At 40.0% G+C, this 25045-nt stretch overlaps 1 long non-coding RNA gene across 6 annotated transcripts in view; it reads left to right on the top strand.

Moving 5' to 3' along the window:
* LOC143659728 (uncharacterized) overlaps window positions 1–25045 on the top strand; it is a 51072-nt gene that overhangs the window by 1512 nt on the left and 24515 nt on the right. For 2 of the 6 annotated variants that reach the window (XR_013163685.1, XR_013163683.1), the window contains exon 3: window positions 1828–1937. This is a non-coding gene — a long non-coding RNA (uncharacterized LOC143659728). Of the gene's footprint in view, window positions 1–1827; window positions 1938–3632; window positions 3751–6234; window positions 6503–7061; window positions 8430–9847; window positions 10704–25045 lie in introns of those variants that run through there. The other 4 variants (XR_013163684.1, XR_013163689.1, XR_013163690.1 and 1 more) reach the window with 4 other exon arrangements.

Genomic DNA, 25045 nt, shown 5'->3' with positions numbered 1-25045 from the left:
GAACCATTGGATGATATTACAGTCTAAGCTTGCTCACAGTGCCCAACACTCATAAGCAGTGCAATCTATTTAGGGGTACATTTCATTGCTGACCCATCCCATCGGCAAGGTGTCCTCAAAATGAAATGCTGCCAGAGGCCATGGAGGTTTATATGTTGGATGATCAGAGTGTCATACCTATCTTTAAAAAAGCTTCTAACAGATACTATTATCACTTTCTTGTCATATAGAGCAGAACCTCTGTATGATCCAAAGCACATTTTCTTTGAAAAATGATGGGTTTATCTGTGGCCTCCTTTTGCTCACACCCACTCTAGGATTGGTAAATCTTTCTCCCAGGGCAAGAATACAAGTCCATCATTCCCCATTGCCTTGCTCTTCTGGCAGCACAAATGTCTCTCAATTTAACCAACAATGTAGAATATTTACACTCCAGGCTCTGGTTTCAGGATTTCAATGAGCTCTGCTTGAGATTAAGAACCATACCAAACCTCGACTCCAACATCTGTTGTTAGGGGGAGACAGTAATATGGACAAATTAATTCTCCATTTCTCTAAATTATTAAGATTTTCTCCATTATTAGTTTAAACAGAAAAGGAGAAAAGCATGATAGAGGGTAGAAAATGCCCTAAGTACCTGGAAGAACCATATCTTATTCTTATTTCTTGCACAATCTTGCTTGGCATCTTTGATCACAGCTACCATCTCTAGATTTTCTTATTTGTAAAACCGGAATAAATAATTCATGCCTTGCTTTCATCACAAAGGTGATATTGCACAGTTCAAGTAAACAGTATTTATGAAAACGTTTTGCACATTTTTAAAGTGCCACCAATCCTAAGGTTGGTCTCTACCTTGTGTTTTGATGATCAAATTGGAGTTTGGTGTCTAGTTCCATATAAATCTACCAAATTTTCACCTCTACAGTAAACTGTATCCTAGTCTCTTCCAGGCCAGTGGGTAGCGATATCATATGTGTGGCATCAATCAGCTCCTTTTAGGAAGGCTTCCCTGATTCCCACTTGATGGCTAAAGTCCCCATGCTTTCCTGGATGGTCATGCTATAATTCCTGCTCTTATTTCTGCATCAAGATGGCATAATTAAGTGGTTATCAGCATAAACTTGAAAATAGCAGTGACTGGGATCACATCCTAGAAAAATCACTTACAAGCTTCACAGATTTGTACAATTATTTAACCTTTGTGCCTCAGTTTTTCTTATTGGTAAAATAGGGAACAGAATGGTATCTATTTCACATGGTTTGGGGAGGATTAAATGAATTCATCCCATGGAAAGTGTTGAAAAGAGCTCACAGTAATTAGCAGAGTATGAGAGGGCTCAAAAATGTTAACTATTATTAGCTCTGTCCTGAGCCAGAATAGGAGTCAAAATGGGTGGCAGGAAGGGCATTTGTTTGATCATTTCCATATTTTTATATCTACTTCTTGATAGATGTTCAGCAAGCATTAAAAACATACACACATAGCATGAGTGAATGAATGAATGAAAAAAATGAACAAATAAACAAACAGGGTTGGGAATAGCCCTGGGTCTGAAGGCAGTGCACTTGAATCCTGGTCCCAGTTCAGTCTCTAACTTCATCTGACACCTCCGAAACAAATTATTTACCTCTCTAACCCTCAATTTCCTCATCTATGAAATGCAAGCAGTAGACCAGATAATCGGTAATGACCATTTCATCTTCGGAGGTCTATAAAATGAGGTTATGGGGTGAAAAAGAAATAAATTATTTTCCAAGAGTCTACTGGTGGGCCAGACAACTATGTACTAGAGATCTTGTCAAATCTTCCCAATTTGCTTCCAGGTAACCAAGAGTATCTGCATTTATAAATATAGAAACCAATGAGGCTCAAAACCACACAGCTGGCAAGATGTGAAACAAGGACTCCAACCCAGGCCTGACTGAAGTTAAAGGTCTGTTCTTCCTACTTTCCTATTGAGATCCATGATATAAATGTGAAAGATGGTTTGCTGTAACTCATACAGCACCTTCTCCCATCAAAGAGAAGCAGAGGTATTAAAGAGAAGGCAGGGGCAGGGATGCCTAGAACACATGTGGGGAGAACATGACGTGCATGCTTAGACACGGTGGCAACTGTGTTGGAATCCAGATGGGGAGACATTAAGCAAGGGAGACAGTAGCAGCTATAACATCAGCCTTGCGTTAATTGCTATTTTGGTGTTCTTATGGAAGGAAACAGCCACTGTACATATTCACGCAGCAAATGGAATTCATAACAATTTCTTTGAGTTGGGAACCACTTGTCTCCTCCTCCCTGGAGCTAATCCAATGTCTATATTTAACCCGGCGGGCTGGGTGGCATTACATTTGGGTGATTATTTATAGATACCCTTACACACGGTCTGCTGAAAAGCCACAGAAATTCTGCCAAGGCAGGGGGAAAGAATAGCTCCAGATGTGTGATTGCACATGAATCCATGTCTGGGCCTTGGTTGTATGGGCAACATCTGGGAGCTCAAATATGCATGAGATCTCAGGTGTCTCTGCTTTTATTTTTACTCCTAATTTCCAACATGAGGGGCTTTGTTTGAATATATGCATGGCTGGATCATAAAATCATACAGCTGCAAGGAAATGTATAGTCATTAGCCCAATCTCTAATTTGAATCTTCTTGAATCTGATCTAACTTGAATCTTCTCTGCAGAATTTTAATTCAACAAGTATTTGTTAATTGCAACCCTGACCTTACAGTTCATCATCTCAACAGATAGTAATTGAGAACTTACATTGGGATCTGCCCTAGAACAGTAAAGATGAGTAGAACATGGTCTCTGCCCTCAAGTGGCAATGTCTAGTTTGGAGGATGACAAGTAGATGGAAATTTACAAGATATGAAATTCACCAAGGCAAATGTTGTAATGGAAAGTCTTGCAGAACATGACATGACTCCCTGGGACACAGTGTCAGGCACAGATAAGTGCTCAGTAAATGTTAGCTGTCATCGTCATTCCCATTTTACTGATGTGATTGGAGAAAGTCTCACAGCTGAGTCTTGAGTATTACACTGGAGTTCTCCAGGCAAAAATGAGGATGAAAAGAACAGCATGAAAGAATGAAACAGTAGAGCATCTTTAGCAACAATAAGAAGAGAAAATAACTGGAACATATTTTTCATATTGAAGAGTGAATTGGGATGAGTCAAAGGACAGACTGACCCCAGATATGAAGGGCTCTGGATAGCATGCTAAGAAACTATCCACAATAGTTTGATAAGTAAGGGAGTAATGCATAGATTTTTATTGTCTTTTAAAATATGTACAACAAGTACCCATCTCATTTAATGTTATTCAAATTTTGGGACTCCTTGGGAATGATGTAATAATCAGTTCTCTAAAAAGATTCAAAGAAGCTATAAGGGTCTTGCTTCCCTAGTGTATTAGTTAACTACTACAACTATGGCTGCCACAGCTGCTATCAATAGCTACTCATTATTGATACTTACTTTATGAAAGCTACTGGTCCAAAACACTTCACTAAGTTATCACCTTTAATTTAATGTAACAATAATACTATGAGTAGGTATAATTATCTTTCTTTTACAAATAAGATAAAGCTAAAAAAAAAAAACTAATTAACTTGTTCAAAGGCACACAGCTTATAGAGAAGAGCAAGGATTCAAACCCAGATGCGTCTGATTCCAAAGCCAGTGCTTATAACCTCTCACTATCCTACGGTGCAGCTTTGAAGAGAATAAACACAGCCATGTGGGCCAGGCAAGTGAGGAAAGTTGATGGGTATTGTTTACTTGTTTTCATGTGATCTCAGGCCTAGCAGCTCTTCACCACTTCCAGAACCTACATTCCAATCTAGAGACACAAATTCTGTGACTATGTCCCAATAAGGCTTCATACAGGTTGCTAGGGAATTGTAGTCATAAATTCCCAACTTATCTGTCAATCTATCAACATCTTCCTGTTCACAGTAAAAAACATACATAATCTATTAACCAGATATAAAAGTTTATTTTAATTACAGTTGGCATATCTTTCAGTTACCTTGAAATCACAAACATTCAACTCACCCATCTCTGGTGCTATTGCATTTTTATCCTATTAACACCTAAGGACTGCATGTATTTTATGAGGCCCCCATCTTCAAATAGCTGTGCAGTCTTAGACAAACCACTGACTTCAGTGGACAGTAGGTTTGACCATTTGATTTTTAGGGTTCCTATGAGTTTTAGTCATTTTACATTCTGGCTCTACCCTAGGTGTTATAAAGCACAGAAGGCTGCGGAGAGCCCAGTCTCACTCCCCAAGGAATGTTCAATGCATTGCGATAGAGAAAATCTGTCGAATTAAAATTTCAAGCAAACAATGCCACAGTTCAGCATAAATTAATGTCCAAGTGCTGGCAGTGTGGAGGAAAGATGGTCATTTGGCTGGAGTGGGTGGTCCAGAAAGAGGTCAAGGAAGAGCTAGGAATGCAAATGAATGAGAACTTGACCAACTTCATAATTCTCTAGAATTGACACAAATGATAATTTGTATGGCTAACGGTAGTTACATCTGTGTGTGTGTGTGTGTGTGTGTGTGTATAGTCTTTGTGTTCATATCTCACATACCAACACACATAGAAATACCTTAACATGTTGAACAAGAATTCAAGAGACTTGGATTCTAGTCCCAGCACTGCTACTAACTTAACCATGAACAAATGATTAGATCTCTCTGGATCTGAATTTCTTCACCAATACAATAAAGGCACTGAAGAGACAAGGTTCTAAAGTTTCCTTTTAGCTTAATAGCATAATTATATGATTCTATATATGAAAAAGCAAAGAAGGGAAATTGCATAAAAGAAAAACCCAACACCTCTGCTAGCAGTACCTTTTCAGTGCAAAATCTTTTTGCTGTAGCACAAACACACTTTCCTCTGTCTGGCAAAAGAAAAAAATTACAACAATTCCTGAAATATGTTCTAAATGTTCATTAGGTTCCAGTGACAGCATTATACATGAACATCGAGTGACAGTCTTGTCACCTATTAATAGCTTACAATTTCGACAGGTGGAATTCTGGGAATTATGCAAATGAAAGATTGGAACCTCTGTTATACTTTCTTGGTAAACTTCCAATATGCTGACTTAATAGCTACGGCGGTGTACTGGAAAAAAAAAAAGCAGCCACTCACATATATTATAAAGGAGATAATGAATTATTATTCCAAAAGTAGGCTTGTTGCACTCATTTGCATATAAAGTTTAATTTTTACCGAATGTTTCATTTTAATACATGCAAAAATGATCAAAAACTATCAAAATATGCTAATGAACTCTCTATTGCAAATATATTGTTGCCCTTGATTCTAGAGGTTTATTATAAACACATTTGAAATTCTCAATGGCAAAGTGATTCTTTTAATAAAAATAATATTGAAAATATTCACCCACTTTTGAAATGTAAAGGGCTTTGGGGATCATCTGGTTAAAACCCCTTATTTTATAAATGGGGCAACTGAAGCTCAGAGAGGTAGAACAATTTGTTTCAGATCACGCAGCTAACCAGAAGCAGATACCAGAAGACAACCCAAGGTTCCTATTGTTCCATTAAGTATATTTTTCACAGGGCTACATTATCTCAAACAACCAGGCTTACTGTTCGTATTTCAAATGTCTGGAAATGCATCCAGTTTTGTTATCAGTCAACTCTTTATACATTATTTTGGGACTAAATAATGGGCAGAGAGAGGCAGGCAAGAGGGAAGCTGACAGACATATAGACAAAAGTGAAATGTAAAGCTCTTTCAGAAAACAATATTTCCCAAACTGCTATCATTCAACTACCATCTTCATGGTTTTTTACTATGCATAGAACATATATATTATTTATTGACTTGTTTTTCTTAAATCAAACCTTTCTAGTAAAATAAATGCATGTTCAAAGGGAACTTTAAATCACCACAGTAAATGGAAAGCCCCAAGTACATGTTTTAAATAGAAGACAATGGAAAATAATAATAGTAATAAATGAAAACATACTACTGTTAATGAAATTTTAATAGGCTACTGCTACTTAACAAATGCTGTGCTAAGCCTATCTTTTCCTTTGTTTTAAAAAGAGGATGGAAGTGGGGAGATGGGCAAGTGTTAGAAGTGTTAAAGACACTAGCACCCAACTAAGATTTTTTTTTCCTTTGACATTTAAAGATAATTGAAAAGGAAATGACTTTCTCACAATATGATTCAGTGTCTCAGGTGTCCTGTCCCATCTAAATCACCTCCTGGACCTGAGATCAGCAGCATGCGTCTCACACTTTGGAAAATTCTGGGCTTGAACAAGACACCTCAGTTATTTAGCCTCTGATGCTGACATTTCTGACCACAGAACTGTACAGCAGGGAAACCAAAAGAAATCTCAGCGGTCATCCAAGCGTCATCACAGGGTGGTTACTTAACAAGTACATATTTTGGAACCAGCAACCGGATTTGTATCCTCTGCTTCCCTTTTAATAATGGTAAGGAAAGTAAATTAACTGCTCTGAGCCTCAGTTTCTTTATCTGTTAAATGGTGATATTAATAGAATCTGTCTTAACGGCTTGTTGTAAAGTTACATAAGAAAACCAGTAATAATAACTGGAAATATTTGTTGAGCACAAAGTAAGTGCCAAGTTTTGATATATGATATGCTGAATCTGTGTAGCAACCTATAAAGGTAGATATTATTAATATCATTTTACACATGAGAAAACTGAAGCAGAGGAAAACTGATGATTCCCTTGAGCTGGTAAGTGGCCAAAGAGGAATTAATGCCTATTTTTTCTTGTCTCCAGTATATATCTTCTTAATTATTATGCTCTAGACATGCAGATATGATGGTTAAGGGGAGAGGGGCTATGTCAAGATACCATGAGCAAAACTTCCACATAAAAGACCTATAGAAATAGCAGTGAATTATTTAGTTTGATTATCGGATTAGTTAGCTATCGTTGCCAACATGTATAACAAATCACATCAAAACTCAGTGGCTAACAACAAGCTTTTATTCATCTCTTTATTTTTCACTCATATGCCAGGCTTTCTGCTTAGGGCAAGTCTCCTCCACATACGTCTATATTCTCCTTTGAATAGAAGCCACCAATTCTTGGTGATTCACAGGAGCTGGAGAGACAAATCTAATTGTACATGCATACTGAAAAACTTTTGCATCGCATCTCTTCTCTCACCTTCTGACCACAGCAGGGCACACAGCTAATCCCAAAGTGGAGCAGGAAATTATAGTGCCTAGGGAAATGAGAAGGGAATAAATATTTGCTGGAAGATATTCGAATCTATCACCTTTACAGTGTAGAATCCACCTAGTGAAAACAAAGGGCCCTGGAAAGACAAATTGGGATTTGATTATGGAGAACCGCTAGTGCTGAAATGTGTGAAGGGGATTCTGTAAGCTAAATGGATTCACTGAAGTTTTCAGCATGAGAACTGAATCTCATCCATTCTGCCCCATCTCTTTAGAAGTCCTTTCATAACCAGCTTACACTTCAGTAAGTGGCAATTATCAACTATGGCTCCCACCTGGGCAGAGAGCATTGCAACCTGCAGTGCTTCTACTGAAAATATTGAAACAATGGCGGAAAGGCCAAGTATTTTATAGCAAAATTTGAGGATACAGTTATAAGGGAGCTACCTCTCAAATTTCCTGTTCTTCCTGTCCATGCAGTTAGGCTGAAGGCAGAAAAAGAATGTTTGAGCAAAGCTGTGTTAGCTAAGCCAGATGGCCCTCCTTTGAAAGATCTTTTCTAATCTCTCTAGCTAAAATAGCATCCCGTTCATTCTCTATCCCCATCATATGTTTTCATAGCACTTATTGCTACCTGACATCTCGTATATTCGTTTGCCTCTTTATTATCTCTCTGCCTCACTAAAATATGAATTTCATAACACCAGAGGCCTTGTCTGTTTTCTTCTAGATCTAAGTATCTAGAATAATGGTGGGCATGTGGTAAGGACTCGGGAGATGCTTGGTGTGTGGACACTATTCTAGAGGCTTTGCATTCATTGTCTCTTAATACACAAATCTCTTAGATTCCCATCGCTCAACACCCGTTGAATTTTCCCTGGCTTTGGCCCTTTTGGTCATACCAATTCCAGATCTCCCTGGACCACTCCTGTATTAACTAGGCTTTTTTACTGCAAATGCAAAAAAAAAACAACTTTGTTTAACTTCAGTAAAGAAGGAATGCATTAGAAGGATATTGGATGGCTCATAGGACTGATGGGCGGCTTGTAGGACCAGGCTCAAGTCGAACCAACAGAGATAAGCACAGCTAAGCTTCTGGCACCAGAATGATCTGCTTCAGACAACCTGTGCACCCGTCCCCACCTATCATCACCACCACCCTGCTACTCACATCTGGGATGCTGAGTGCCTGTCTACACTGAGACCTCACAAACGATTTCTAATGAACTATGAAAGTCTGAGTCACTCCTTCAAGATTCAAAAGATTGGGAAAAAACCCTTTTTCAAAGAATTATTTGTGCTATTTGAAAGAATGTGGTAGTTCATATCTTGGCAAGATCTAAAAATATATGAAGTGGAAAAATCAAGGGACAGAATGATGTATAAATCATTTATATCCTTTATGTAAAGCAAAGAGGATATATGTTGCTGATGCATGTGTATACATAGTCTTCTCTGGAAGGCTACAAACTGTCATGGTTATAGAAGTTGCCATTTGGTAGGAGAATGATGGGAATGGGGAAGGAAATGAAGGGAGATTTACTTTCTACTGTATATCCTCAGTACATATCATATGTATATCCTCATTTGGAGCCTTTGAATTTTGAATTTTTCACTGTGCATATAGTACTTAATTAAAAGATGAACTGAAAATGATTTTCAAAAATAAAAATAAATAGAATTAAATAAAAATGCAATATCCTGAGCTACATGAGTTACCTGAAGTATATGATTGGCCTACTTAATTTATTTTCCTATACTTTACCTACCAGAAGCAGAGAGAGCAAGTATTTTTCTCCTTGTTGCTTAGGAAGGGAGAGGTGGGGCTCTCTTCCCACCTATTATCTTTCCCCCTCCACATATAGGAAGAGGGATATAAGGCGCAGTGGTAGATTTTATTATTGGCCCCAATTATTTACCCTCTTTACCAGGTCACTTTCACTTCCTCCCACTAAAAGCAGAGTGCATTTTACCACCCTTTGAATTTAGATTGAGCTACATGACTTGCTTTGGACAGTAGAATAGGGAAGGAAATGACTGAATTTTTGTTCTAAGCTTTGACTAAGAGGCATCTCTTATTTTCATTTGCTCTCTTGCACCTCTCCTGTCTCCGTAAGAACGTCCCAGGCCAGCATGTTGGTCTAAGAAGGACATATGGAGTAGAACTTACCCAACTTTCAGTTAAGTGCCATCTAGTTGAGCCTTCCTAAGATCAGCAGAGTTCTATGATGAATAAATATATGGCCTCTAAGATTCACATTTGTTTGGTATGCAGCAATAGCTGACTTTTACAGCAACAAAAAGAGAAATATCTGGTGCATACAATACCTTCCAAATTGCATGGCATCAGTGACCTCTTGCCCTCTCCTAAAGAAAGAAAACTCACTAACATTTTGCAAGCCCACATATATCTTACACAGAACTAAAGGCTTGACCTGTATTTTACTTTTTGATTCTCACAGAATCCTATGACAGTAATTAATGTATCCATTTTATAAGAGAGGAAAGAGGCTTAAAAAACTAAACAAGCTTCCCAAGTTTAAAAAGATTATATTTGGCAGATTTGGAATTTTAAACTATATTTGACATTCCTCTCTCACATGCACAAAATGCTTTCTTTAGCAGATGCAATTGAAGACACTTCTAACCAGGAATCCATGCTTGTCTCCATCCAATCCACATGGATGGTCTCCGGTACTAGGGCAGGGCCCAGAACCGAGCTACCAGAAGCGTACTAGGGGACGAACTAAGGTTTCAGCTTCATCTCCAGAGTGTCATTCACCAGGGGAGGCAAGACTCCTTTCTAGAGTTAGTGGTCCTGGGCAGTGTGCAAACTTCTGAGCTCAGAGCAGCCTCAAATAATAAATCATTTGTGAGACAATAGCCTGCAGTATCAAGTTACCCCAGGCTCAATTTTGCCATCTCTGGATTAAAAAAAAATAATGTTCTCTGCACTGCAGGCTGAGAGCTGGACAATTTGCTGCTTTAAAGTGCTAAGGCTTCGTGTGTCACCTTTTGTTTCAAAAGCTCTACAGCAGGCTTCTGCTAGGAAGGATAAGACCCACTCTCACTTCGCAGGAGAGGTTCATCTGCCTGCCTGCCTGCTTGCTTAAAATGATTAGGAATAATGACCAGCCCTGCCTGTTTTGAGCATTTTGGAATTCCTGACTGACTTTCTCCATCATGATGTAATTTACTCCTCTGGATAGTAATGCAATGTCAGTTTCATTACTCCTGCATTTCTGATGAGGAAACGGAGGCTCAGAAGAGCATAAGAGTGACACCTGGTTCTACATCTGACAACAAGCATACCGAGATTGGAAATCCTTGCCTCTGCAACCAAGTCCTGTTCCTGAGGACGGGCCACATGGTGTCACAGACCCTGAGCTGCCATTTTAAAGTGGCCTTCCTTTGGGAATAAGTATTGCTTTCTTCTGATGATTTTCCATGAAAACACAAATTGTCTAGGGAAGCATTTGATTAAACCATCTATACCTTAGTAAAGATGAGTTGATCATGGAACAGCATAGAAGGAATAGACCTTTGAAGAATATCTGGCTCAACTGCTACATTTTGTACATGAATAAACTGGGATTCAGAAAGTGGGACATTTTACCCAAGGTCATGCAGGTAAATCCTAGAAACCCACACTAGTATTTTCACATCACAACAGCAGCCCACTATCCTCCTTGCAGAGCTAGCCTGAAGCAAACAACATTAATTAGAGCTGTTTATTAACTGAGTTTGCCAAGTCCTGTCTTCCCCAATCTCCCATTAGGCTTTCACCAATGAAATAGGCAAGATGGGCTATTATTTCTCCGTTGCCTAGACAAGGCAATACACATCCAGAGAGGCGAAGTAAACTGGATTGAGATACTCTTAAACTAAGTGAGTTGACAGAGACCGTAGCAAAATCAACCCCTTATTTTCAAAGGAACCTTAGTGAGAGATATTTATTTTTGTTCCACAATAATTTACTATATGGGGATTAGGTGTCAAATACAGTGCTGGTGCTAGCAATGATACGATAAAGAACACAAGACTTGGTGTCTGTCCTCATGGATGTTGCATTCTAGGAAACAGATATGAATTCGGCTATTATACAAATAATTATACAATTAAAAGTGTGCTAAGTGTACTGGAGGAAAAACATAGGGGGTCATGAGGGCTTTTAATGATGTTGATGAGGAGAAAGACCCACCTGATCTAATGGGTCAAGAAAGATTTCTCTTAGGAGGAACTAATGAAACATGAATGTTTGTGGAAGGGTAAAAGAGACCAAGAGGTGTAGATGGGTCCTGAGATGGGAAAAAAGATGCTATATTAGAATAGCTGACAAAATGACAGAGTAGATGGAACACTGAGGAGGGGGGTCAGTGGGGTGAAGTGAGATGAGGGATTAGGTACGGCTCATGCAGTTCTCTGTAAACTAGGAAAAAGAACGCGGACTTCATTCTAAGAGTAAAAGGAAAACACCAAAGGTTTTTAATTTATGAGCAAAATTATCAGATCTGTAATTAAAAGAACAAATAAATCAAGCCGCCTGTAGCTCTGAGAACAGCTCAGGAGCACGCCAAGTGGATGTGTGGTGTCCTTGATTAGTGTAGCAGCAATGAAGAAGGTGAAAAGTGGATAGATTGGCATGACATTTTGGGCATAGAATCAGTAAGATTTTGTGATCCATGACATGATGGTGGAGGGAAGAGGGATTGAAACGTATTAGAAATGGCTCCTGAATTTCTGGCATGAGAAATTAGGTGGTTAACATGGATAAGGAACACTAAGATATAAAAGCTGATAGATGTGTTGAGGGTAGGGAGAGCAGTAAAGATTTCAGTTTCAGACATGTGGCCTTGTTAATTCAACAATTGGTAATGAGTTTAGATTTCAGAAGAAAGTTCTGGACTGGGCAAATGAATTTCGGGCCATTGACATGTAAGAGGTCATTTAAAATCATAGGAATGGTTGGTTGGAATTGTCTAAAGAGGAAGCGAACAGTGAGAAGAGCAGAGCACAATAGAGCAAATCAAAGAATCCAGGAGAAGAAAAGACATCTCGGGACTAAATTATCAGGGCCACACCTTTTAGGCAAGAAAGAAGAAGCCAGCATGAAACCCAGGAATGGAAGGTCAGATGGGAAGAATTGAAAAGAAGGTTTCAAGAATAGTCAATGTTTTTCAAATGAAACATAGGTCAGGTAAAAAAGAAGTCAGAACATATCTTAGATTTGGCCATATGAAGGTAGCTGGTGAATTGCAGATGAGTGATGAGGCAGAAATTCATTTGAAGTGAGTTGAAGATGGAATGATATGGTGAGGGATAGAAAATGTATGCTAGACAATGTTTTTGAGAAGTTTGATTGTGTAGGAAAACAGAGAAGTTTGTCAGTAGTTGGACAGAAACATGAATTTATTTTAGTGTTACTGCTATAGTTGTGGTGTGACCTTGGACAGGTTATTAACTTCTCTGTTTATGCAAATGGTCAAAAGGAAAATAACAGAGTATAGTTCTAAACTCCTGAGAAGAACCAAATAGAAGGGAGATGTTGATGACAGAGAACAGAGATCTGACAAATGGAGATGGCAGGAGGGGAAAGGAGCACAGAGCACAGGTAGAGAGAGAAGTCAGGAGGAGAGGCTCTTCGTACTGTATTGGAAGGAAAAAAGCAAGGACAGGAGCAGATACAGATAAGGTGACCATATGAGTTAGTTGAAACCTGGCCTGGAGGCCATATGTGTAGGAGGAATCAGGAAAGGTATGGTGAGGAACTCAATACAAATGTGACTGACTTCTGAATTGTTCCTCCAACCCATGCAGTTGAGTCACACCCTCTGAGAATGACAGCCCCAGGCCAGATTTCACAGATCAGAGCATCCAGATCAGAGACAAGGTGGCGTCAGATCAAGTTCAGCTGGGTGGGCATGCACTGTGGGGCTGCAGATGCAAAGCACATCAGTGTTCAAGTGATTTATCTCTTGTCTCCATTACTCTAAATGAGCTAAACAAATCCCTCATAGAGCTTGTCATGCTGATGTTCTGCATGCAAATAGTTACTAATGAGCAGGGCACAGGGCTGGTCCCTTGGTTTGTAAATGCATTCATTTCACAGCACATTGTCTCAGTCCCATATCTCTGAGATGCAGTCTATTGGCAGATGAGTTGTTAAACAAGCTGCTCACCATTCAGACCTGCTTAGGGATGTGTTGTCATACTCATGGCAAGAGATGGTAGGTAGAGTGGACTCCAGATTAGAGAACATGGGTTTGTGTCCTGACCCTAGCATTTTCTTTTCTCTCTATTTCTTCAAACACAAAATGAGAGCTTTGGGCTAGATTGGGTGCTTCCAAGGTGCCCACTGAGATGCTAGTGGTTTGCAAAATGAACAAAGGGTTCCATGATAAGCTAATGTGGGGAGATACAGGGTTGAGAAATTCAACAAACTTTTTCACCTTGTGACATCTCAGAACTACTTTTTTTCTTTTGTTGCATGGGCAGGTACCATGAATCAAACCCAGGTCTCTAGCAGGGCAGGCAAGAACTCTGCCTACTGAGCCATCGTGGCCCACCCTCATCTCAGAATTTTTTATACTCTAACTTGCATTGTGAGTATTTGATCACTCAAGCAATTTTTACAACAGAGAATCTTGGTCAAATCTTATGGGAACTGCAGGTCCAGATGATACTGGAGATCTCTTCAAACTTAAAACTGTCTATATCCATAAAGGATCAAGGGGAATTAGAGAAAGAGAGAAATCTACAAACAGCTGCTCTCCTGGACTCAAAGCAAGTAAAATCAGCAAAGAAAGGACACTCGAGCCACCTAATTCTTTTCTTTTGTTTGCTTCACAGAATCATCCGCTCTCAGTGCTGGCAGTGGACCTTATTTAAACCCATATGACCCCTTAGCTCCCTTGACCACATCCCTGTTATATGGTATCCACCCCCTGCTGGAAAACTTCCAGGGGCATGGAACTGATTGCCTTACAATATAGGCTGAATCATGCCCCTCCAAAAGATATAAATCCTAACCCCCTTGAGAATGTCACTTGAGAATGTCACCCTATTTGGAAATAGGGCCTTTGTAGATGTAATCAAATTGAGATCTTGCTGGATTAGCATGGGTCCTATTTCAGAAGAGGAGAGGGAACAGAAACACACACACACAGGAAAAAATGATATGAAATCAAAGTAGAGATTGAAGTATGCCTCTACAAGCCAAGGAACACCAAGGGTTGCCAACAAATACAAAAAGCTGGAAGAGGTAAGGAAGGATCTTCCCCTCAAGCCTTCAGAGAGAACAAGGCCCTGTGAACACTGATTTCAAACTTCTAATTTCTGGAAATGAAAGAGAATAAATTTCTGTTGTTTTAAGTCATCTAGTTTTTTTGTATTTTGTAATGGCATCCCTAAGATACCTTATAAGGTCACACACTCCCTAAATAATCAACATTTCCATAGAGAAGGCAAGGAGTTCCTCCCCAGTGTTTCTAAATGAACCATGTGACCAGAAGGAGGCACTTCATATCTCTGAACTTCATTGACCTTGCATAGAAACCTAAGGAGCTGTATAACTTTCTTCTAATTGAGCTTCAGCATTTGGCCTTCTTAGGTTCCATGGTTCCAAAGGTGGACAAGTGTAAGGCATAAAACTGTGGATATCATTGTGTAGTATGATAAAATCTCAATGCAGGAAATATTAAAGGAGTCAAAATACCCACATTTATTATGGCTGGTCAAAGAATATCTTACCCAAGAGGACTGGGGACTTCACATGAAAATAGGCATTCTAAAAAAAGGGCAGGAACCCTGAATTCTAACCCTGCTTTCAACAATTAACTGTGTGACTCATAGGAAGTTAAGGTCCATTTCTGGGGCTTGCTCACATACTTGTTAAATGAAAGAGTTATGTTATATGACTGCCAAGGTCCCTTCTCGCTACAACATTCTTTATGACTCTTACTTGAATCCATAACTGGTTCTTAAAAGAATTTTGTAGTTAAGAAGGAAGAGTAATGATCGTAAAAGCAGAAGAAACATCAGAAGTCTCAGGAATTATCACATGATCATACATTTTGATGGTATACCTCAGCAGGGAAGCTGAGGTATGAAGAAAAACAAGATAACAATAATGATTTATTTAGTGATTACTGTATGACATCCACTTATTCAACAAATATTTCCAAGTACTTACTCTTTGGCAGACACCAGGTAAAACTTCATGGATATAATAATGAAGAAGACAGAAACAATTCTTGCTCACATAGAAGCTACGTTTGTGTGTTTGTGTGGAATAGACACTAACAGTTAAATAAATGAGCAAGCAACTTGGGATAGTATACTGGTAAGGAAATAGATTTGATTTCTCTAATAGCAAGCCCCCAAAACATTATTTTATACAAGATAAAGAGTTCATTTTTAATTGTCCTACAGCCCAGACATACGGAATCTTTTACTCATATGATGATTCCATGGTGTCAGGAAAATAGGTTCTTTCCATCTCACTGTTCGGTCATCTCCATCTTCAGTTATCTGCTTGTTCTCGTAATCAATAAGAGCATTGTTGAATGCAATCAGCATTTCTACATCCTAGCCAGTACGAAGGAAATGGCATGCCTTTTTCTTTAAGAGAAAGATTAAGAACTGGCCACCATCACTTCTGCTAACATCTCATTGGCCAGAACTTGTCATGTGGTTAGACCCAGCTATAGGGTGGCCTGGGAAATGCAGTCTTTATTCTGGGCAGCTATTGCTTAGCTAAAGTATAAGAGCTCTTTTACTATAGAAGAAGGAAAGAATAGCCATTCAGGGACAACTAACAATCATTTTCATAGATAATAATAAGTAAAACAAAGGGGTATTAGCCAAATTAGGTTAGATTATGCTGCAATAACAAACAACCCCCTAATCTTAGTGGTTTAAGATTTATGGCTTATTCTGCACCATGGGTCTGAAGGGAAAGGAGTCTCTGCTCATCACAGTCACACAGAGACTCATCTCAGTTATTGCCAGTTACCTTGCCCTAGAGAGAACAGAAAACTCTGGAATGTCTTACATTGGCAATTGAGTGCTCAGAATAACGTATGTGATTTTTGTTCACTGGCCAGAACATGCAGTCCCACCTAACAGCAAGGAACCAAAAATGAGCCTATCCAGCCCCTAGGAAAGGGTAGAACCGAAGATATTTGGTAACTATCACTGTTACTATCCCAGTGGGTAATGGGGTAGAGAGTGGCTTGGTAGAGAAAGGGTCTACTTTAAATAGCATGGCCAAGGAAAGCCTTTCTGAGGTGCTATTGGAGCTGAGACTTGAATGACAAGAAATACGTAGTAAGAATGTGAAAGATTTGTAGACAAGCATTTTTAACTTTCTGTGATTGCTATATAGAAGAACAAAGAAGAAGTAAAGAGACCAACTAGCAACTATTATCTCCTTAGAGCAACTTTGTGATATGTAAGCATTATCATTATCCCAGTTTTAGAGATTAGTAAACAGAGGAACAAAGAAGTTAAATAATTTATTCAAAGTCATATAACTAGTAAGTGGCAGCACCAGAATTTAAACCCAGACAATGTGACTATACCCAAGCTTTCATCACTATACTACCCTGTCTATCTAGCCTTTCAGACAGATCCTCTCTAGTGTAGGTTTAGGATGAACTAATGACAGTAGCTCATAAACGGGGGACAGAGGGGTGTAAGGTGCAATGGGAGTCCATCAGAGGATGTGGAGAATTCCCTGGATTGTGGGAGGGCAGTGAGAGATACACATTCCTGCCAGAGGGAACATTGTGCAAATGTTCACCAACTTGAGATGTGACTGCAGAAAAAGGAAGATAGAGAGGGAATGGCAGAGAATGAGCCTGAAATGTTGGTTGGTGCCAGTTTTGCCCATTAACAGTAAAGAACAAAACTCATCAATTATTCAAACTTCTTTCCAATTACAAACTCTATCACAAAGTGCTCCCCTTTTACTGTAGCAAAGCCAACTCCTTGAGTACTTCTGGAGTTCATCAGTACAAACAACAACATTGACCTGTTTGGGCAAAGAAATGCCATCAGCAGAGACAAGACGAGCAAAAACGGAATTCAGCTGAGACCTGAGGAGAGCAAAAAAATATTCCAGGATAAAAACCTAGAGCCTTGTGAGCCTATACTGTGACCCTCAGCCTTAAACATTGCTATTCCTGGCTTAGACAGTGAGGCCTGGAGTAAGGAAGTTCACAGGTGGATTCAACAGTCTTTGAGGATCAATGGCCAGTAACATGGAGGGGGCTGTTTTCAGACTCCAGCAAGGTCACCCCAGCTTCTAAGGTTCTGTAGGAAATCAGGCTCACCTCCCTTTCTGTATTCATCTCCCTCCATGCTCCTCCCTCACAGCGCTGCAGCCATACCAGCCTTCCAATGACTCCTTAACATTCCATATGTGTCCCCATCTCAGTACCTTTGCACTTGACAACCTCCACGTGCAGCACTGTCCCCAGAGAACTTACTCCTCCACTTCCTTCAAGTCTCTGCTCAAATGCCACATCCTTGGAGAGGCCCTCCCAGACCCCCAACCTAAACTGACACCTTTGGCCTTTGATACTTTCCCTTTCTTTTTGTTTTCATGACACATCCCCTGTCTGATATTACAATGTACATTTTTCTATTTATTATTTGTCTCCCCATGGAATACAATCTCCATGAAGGCAGGGGCATTGTCTACCTTTTTCACCACTATACCCTTAGGATGTAGAACACAGCACCTGGCACATAAAAGGGGCTATTAAATATTCATGGCATGAATGATTATTGCCAAGTTGCAGAAACTGGCATACAAAGGAGGGGCTTGATCATAAGAAAAAGGAAAAGCAATCAAATTACTGGAACAGGAAGAAACACAGAAATGGGAATTAAGCCAATGCAATGAATAAACACTCAGTAGCTAGACTGGAGTTTTTCCATGAATGTTTTAATGAGCTCTGGTTAGGGTCAAGCTTTGAGGTAGCTGCTATTGTCCCCAGTATTGGCGCTTGGTAGGTCTAATAGGAGTCTCCCTTCGTGGTCCTTTATGTGTCCAGATCACTTCCATCTGAAACCTTTGGGAGTGGGGTCAGGGGTTGACACCCCACTCCTAGGGTGCCAGCATCCATTCCCAATCCCCTTCCATCTACTCCTAAACAACATGACTTACAGTTTTGGGGCATAGCAGTAAGAGATGGCTGTGATTGTTAACTTTAGAGGAACTGTGAATGGCATAGCTAGCACGATCCCTCAGTGTGTCATTTTGCCTAGCCTGCACTTTGCCAATAGCCTGTTGGCCTGTTTGCCATTCCTGTGGCAGGGCCAATTGTCTCCATATCACAGCAACAAGGATCACATACCTTGACAAGTGTCACAGCTCATTAGGGTGATTGCACTCTCCAAAAGCTGCTCCCTCAGTGGCTCAAGTCTGTGAAATGGAACAGAGCTACCCTTGGCTGAAGCCTCTACCCCATGACTTCCACCACCCCCATATCCCACACAGCCAAGGGGCAAGGATATGAAAAGTGGCTTGATTTGTAAAATTACCCACATATCATATGTCTGAAATAGCCCTGGAATTGGTGAGCTGTGAGTAGAAATCTGGTCCTTTCTTTGCCTTTAATTTGCTGTGTGACCCAAGACGGTAGTTAAAGACCTTTAGGTTCAATTCCTCCTCTGTAAATGAGGCTGCACAGGGCCTGCCTAACCCAGAGTTGTTGTGAACAATATTTGTGGAACTTTATGTACTGTGATTATCATTGGTGACAATTTTGGTAGAGAGAGGATGGTAAGTCAATGGGCTAGCATTTACCTTTTCCTTCGAAATCCAGAGTAATATTACATTCATTTTCATCATAAGACTAATTCCTGCTCATTACAGACACCTTTGGATTTGAAATTTAAATGACTGGATAAAGTGTTTTATACCAATTTTAAAAATAGCATTGGCCACTGACCCAACTTTCCTCCTTCAAACCATATTGCCCCCTCCCCATTCTGGTATTAAATAGCTGGTTGAATAAGGTTACCATGCTAATGTGTGGATATTAAATCTACTTTCTCTCTCACCAAGAACATGCAAATTTGCAAACAGCAAAGGTTGTTTCTTTGACATTACCCAAGGAATGGCACTTTCAGATCAATGGTGTTATAACAGGGAATTCAAGAGGGATATTCAGGGCATGTATCATTTCTTTATTCCTCAAAGTAAATGCAATTTCATAAAGAATCATTCAAAGAATTTTCCTCCTATTCTTTGTGTCACAAGTTTCAGAGCTTTTAGCCTTTCTTTTTCTTGCACCCAATTCAGCCTAGTGAGGAAGTACCATGGAAAGCCGACTTCAGAAGAGAGGACAAGTAAGTTAGTCACTAGACGTCCTGGGAAGTTATAAAATTGGTTGCCTAAATATACCAAAGTCCCCTTCACCTGCTGATTTCTATTGGCTCCTGGCTTCTTTTCTTCAGAAACCCAGTCCTAGACTTCATCAGTTCTGAAAGTATGGTGGGATAGAAATGTGGCTTAGCCTAGGAACCAGATGACCTGGCATTTAAGCCTGGCTCAGCCACTTTCTTGACCTTGTCAAAGTCACCAACCCTCCAACTCCACCTCTTCCTGGTCTTGGTTCCCTCAGTATACAAAAAGCAGGATGGTAGAGGGGATGCCCAATCCTCTTCCAGCCCTATGATTCAATATATTCTCAATTGATTTCATTTCATTTAATCTTGATTCAATCCAATCTGCTATATTTCAATTCAATTATTTCCATTTAGTTTAGTAATTCCATTTCATTCTGTACAAGTCAAATCAAATAAACTAAATTCCACTGAATTCAATTGGATTCCCAATATCCTGGTGTCCTAAATAATTTCAAGGGCTTGGGAATCTAGGCCTGTGATGGTGTGTGTGAGGGTGGGGCAGGAATTCTTTCCAGACCTCCACCTGGGTTCAAGTAGAGTTACCCCTGGAATGCCTGTGTCTTTAGAGAATGAAGTATGAAGTACTGGAAAGGGCAGAAACTTAAGAATATAATCCACATTGCCTCCTGTGACCTATAAGACCCCACACCCATAATAGGCAATGAATAAATGAATGAACATGAAGGAACATTAGGTGACCCCCTTTCCAGATCAGACTTTCCCTGTGACCTTGGCCAAGTCACATCACCTCCTCATTCTCATGAGTGAAATGAAAGTACTGCACTAGGCAGTTTCTAAGTTTTTTCCAGACCTAAAACCCCAGATTCGGGATTCTGTGAGTTGCCTGCTCTTTTCAAGAAGCGGAGCTGGGGAAACAATGCCCCATGATTGGCTCTGGCAGCTCCCACAAGGGCAGAGCAGCAGGTGAGCAGGCTGGTGCCCTGATTGCCAAGCTGATGATGAGCCAAGAGGGAGTAATTATTGTGAACATCTCAAGTCAAGTGGCTCTGAAGTTCCCCAGGGTGCACATCCCTCCCCTCTGTTCCTGTCCCCAGAGCTGCAGAGCTATCCATTCTACCTCTAGCCTCAGTCATTCTCTTTGATCTGATGTCTTCCTTTGTTTTCCCTTAAACTACGTGGAATTTAAGGAATTAAGAAGGAAGGAGAAAAATGGTGAGTGCTGTGTGCCTGATGGAGTGTTCTGATCTTTACTACATACTCATGATCCATGCCAATGAGATAGGATTATTATCAACTCCAGTTGATGGATGAAGTAACTGAGGGTCAGAGAGGGTAGTCACTGACCTGAAGTCACACAGCCAGTAACTGGAAAAGCCTTCAAAGTCAGAAAATCGGGCTTCTCTCTCAGGTTTTACAGCTGAATCTCAAATCCCATCCTAGAGCCAGCTCGTCTTAGGCACTGGGGTCCAGTTCTATACCCTGGTTCATCTTGCTTGGGTTGAAGCCATTCCCAATTTTGTCAAGAGCTGGGTCACCTTCCAGTGCAGTGAGAATCAAGCAGACCAGGCATTGGTTCAAATTGAGCAGAAAGCAGTGTCTGTAGGCAGGTAGTTTCCTCTAGAAGCCTGGGACTGGAAACTTATGCTAAGAGGCTCCTAGCATTCTCCTGTCTGATTACACTAAGCAAGACCTTCTCCCTTTCAGGTCTTTCTATCTCCACAACAGAGATCTGGCTAATGGTAAATCAGATAAAATTATCCTTCTACAGTTACTCACTATGTAATCTCTTCTTTGTAATTTGATTCTTTGGACCAGTTAAACAAACTTAAGATCCTTAAGGAGGAAGGAAGGGAGGAAAAAACAACATTGATAGGCACCTTGAATGGTGGTTCTCAAACTTGAGTGTAAGAATGCTCTGTGGTGACTGAAAGCTAATTTCAAGGACTCATTTCCATAGATGGGTTGATTTTGTCTTTTATTACTACACATCAAGCACTATTATAGGGGCTGGGAGCATAAAAGCAAAAAGTCCTTAAAAAGTATCCTTGGATATTTTAAAAACCACTGGCTTACTCTATGCCAAAGCCTCCACATGGAGTATTTCATTTAATCCTAACACGGATTAAGGTAGGTGTTACTATTTTTTGAATTTTAACAGATGAGATAACTGAGGTTCTGAGAAAAGAATTAATTTGTCAAAGTTATCATAGCTAATAAGCAACAGCCTCTGACTTCAGAGCATACTCTTCCTTATGCCACAAGAAGAATGGTGAAAATTGTAACAGGATGCTTAGCCTCAGAGCCACATCATCCTCATTGCCCCTGATGTTGTCAAAATATTCCATTTGCAAAGCACATTCTCACTTTGCTTCATTTGAAGCTCACTTGCAAATCTCCAATCCATCTCCATCTAAATTAGGCACATCCACCCCAGAAATGGGAAATGTGGAAAATGGTCTTGCTAGTGTGCTTGGAGAGACCTCTTGGAACTCATATGACCAAATGGAGTCTTGGGCTTCCTCTAACACCCCTGGGTTTGCTCAGTCTGTACAAACAGCCACTGGACTTGGTTCTCTGAATCCCAGCACATTTGGCTGGAGCCCTAACTCCACCCTTTCCTCTACTTTTTTTTCAGATCAACTCTTCCCCTATACTGTCAGCTTCTGTCTGAGAGTCAGAGAGATGCTCCAAGTAGACAGATGATGTGTGTTGATGATAACAACAAGAGCAATAAGCACTTATAACAGTGTCTGGCACATAGTAAGCACTCAGTAAATACTTCTTTGAAGAAGAGGTAAATGAATGAACAATTATGACTAACATTTTGCAAGTGCTTACCATGTTCCAGTTCCCATGCTAAGCATTATTCATTTAATGCTCTCACAGGAGCCTTATAAGATGAGTACTATTTTCATTACCCTATTTCATATTTGAGGTAACTGAAATTTAGAAAGGTCAATTTATTTGCTCAGGTTCACAAAGCTAGGGAACACTCGAGTTTGCATTTGAACCCATGTCTGTCTGATTCCAAAGCCCATGTCCTCAACCACGATCCTTTATTGGAAACATCGTCTGCTTCCTGACTGGATTCACGCATTCCCAATGCCTAAAAACCTTTGCAGTGTTACAGGAGACAGTGGATTAAATTCTCTTGAATATCAGTGCCAGCTCAGATCAAGACTGAGCTGTCTCTACTCTTTTGGCTACTATAATTTGGACTCTTGGAAAACTCCTTTATATGACAACCATATCTCTAATGCTGTCCCTTGATACTTCAGTTCATGGCTGACATTAACCACAGTAATTTTAAAACATGGCTACGAAAATCTTTTAAACTTCATCTTTAAAAGTTTAGAGTATAGGTGGATGTCTCCACATCTTGAATCTGAGTGGGTTTATAACTGCTTTGAGCAGTAGAGCAGGGAAGAGGCATGGCTATGGAACTTTTGAGAGTAGGTCATAAAATGCCAGGCAGCTTCTACTTGGAGTCCCTGAGCCAGCATGTCAGAAGCCCAAATACCTGGAAGCCCAGGCTATATGGAGAGGTCAGGGTAGACACTTGGGTTAACCCAGGTGCCAGACATATATAAAACGTCTCCAATTTTTTAATCTTCCCAGCTGAATTATGAAGCCCAGCATGCATCCCCACTCTGCCATGTCCAAATTCCTTCCCCATGAATCCATAAGCATAATATAATGCCTGATGTATTTTGCTACTAAATTTAGAGATGGGCTTGTTACAAAGCAAGAGATAACTGAAGATCATCTACTTAACATAGCCCAGTAGTGTGGTATAATGGTTAAGTGCACAGGCTTTGCAGTCACACAGAAGTGAATTTAAATTCTAGGTTATGCCACTTTCTAGATTGGGCAACTGATTCCACTTCTTTAATTTATTTTTCTCATCTGTAAAATAGTAATGATAAGAATATTTCAATCCAAGGACTGTGATGGGAATTAAATGGGAAGACCCATGAAAAATCTTCTTAGATATATCTTACATAGAGTAAATCTAAGTAAATACTGGCTCAGATTATCATTGTTGAAAGTCTTAGTAAACACAGTCATTATTTCTATTCTTAAGGTTCTGAAAGGTCAAATGACTTTGCCAACATCACATGGCTAATCAGACTTTCTAACTCTATGTTCAGAACTTTAGGATGTGATCCCCATGGCCAAGGCCAGTTCTAGGTGGAGCCACACAATTTTTGAGGGTCTTAGGAGTTGAGGCAAAATGCCACTGATGTTCTTTTAGCTATTAGGAAGCACCAAAAGAGACATGGATGAAATAGTGAGACTTCTCACCCTATGTCCCCACCTCACCTTGGAATTCCAAGCCACAAATAAGAGGGACATCTTCCAAACATGCTTACAAATCTGCTCTCCTTTGAAGCAAAGCTAAAAAAAGATGTGCCATTCTAAATGCCATCCCATCCCATGCTGGTAAGCAGCTTATTTAGCCCAGTGTGTGGCCAACTTAAGAGCCCAGAGGAAAGAGCCTGCCGCTGGGAGTTATCTCTGGGTGTGCTGGGGGATGAGTCATTGGGATGGTGAGGAGAGAGGCAGGAGAGGGACAAGGGACCAGTTCAGGTGGCTGTGCAGGAAAAAAAAATCCTGTAGGGGCAGGATAAGGGTGGGCAAAGAGAAGTAAGGGTTGGGTATGAATTTACATGGACAAAGGCTGAGAATTTGAGAAGCAGAAGGAAGAAAAAGTTGAATCCATCTCCCATCATGTTGCACATGAAAAAAACCGAGAACTTGGGAGAATAGATATGAGGGAAGCTTTCAAACTTAAAGATCACCTGCAGGAACTGGTTATTGAGTTATTCATCTTCAACAGATGAAAACAGATCCATGTAGCTATGGACTACAGACCATGACTTTTGTTTACAGATGAGGAAATGGAGGTTCAGAAGAGGAAGCATGTGGCTGACATTCACACAAGAAGTTAGCCTTAAAACTGAACTTGGAGGTTGGGTTTTCTCACTTCACCCTCATGCCCTTTCCTATCCCCATAACACAGAGAAAGAGATTAGCCCATTATGTTACCTCCCAGAAATTCACAGGGCAAGAGTGTTTTTCTTTTGTAACAATAGGAAATGTGTCAGTTACCTGAGAGCTAGAAGCACATATGTCTGTTGAGACTGGGAAAACCAGGTATCAGTGTGAAAATTAAATAGAAAAGATGATTTTTTTAATTGAAAAAGACCACTGAAATTATGTTAGTTTCTCATTTTGTAGAAGAAGAAACCAGTGCCCCAAAGAATAAAGTTAGCATTCTAGCTAGTAGGAGGTACAGTTTTACAAAATAGAAGCACAAGTGCAGGAATCCCAGAGACCAAGATTGTCACCCTAGATTAGAATTTTCCCACCTGAGTGTCTTCAGGTAAGTTAATTAACCTCCCAGAGCCATTATTTCCTTGTGTGTAAAATGGGAAA

Source organism: Tamandua tetradactyla, chromosome 2 (genome assembly GCF_023851605.1).
Source record: "Tamandua tetradactyla isolate mTamTet1 chromosome 2, mTamTet1.pri, whole genome shotgun sequence".
Lineage (NCBI taxonomy): Eukaryota > Metazoa > Chordata > Mammalia > Pilosa > Myrmecophagidae > Tamandua > Tamandua tetradactyla.
The sequence above is the reverse complement of the archived record's forward strand: the minus strand, read 5'-3'. Positions and strand labels throughout refer to the sequence as shown.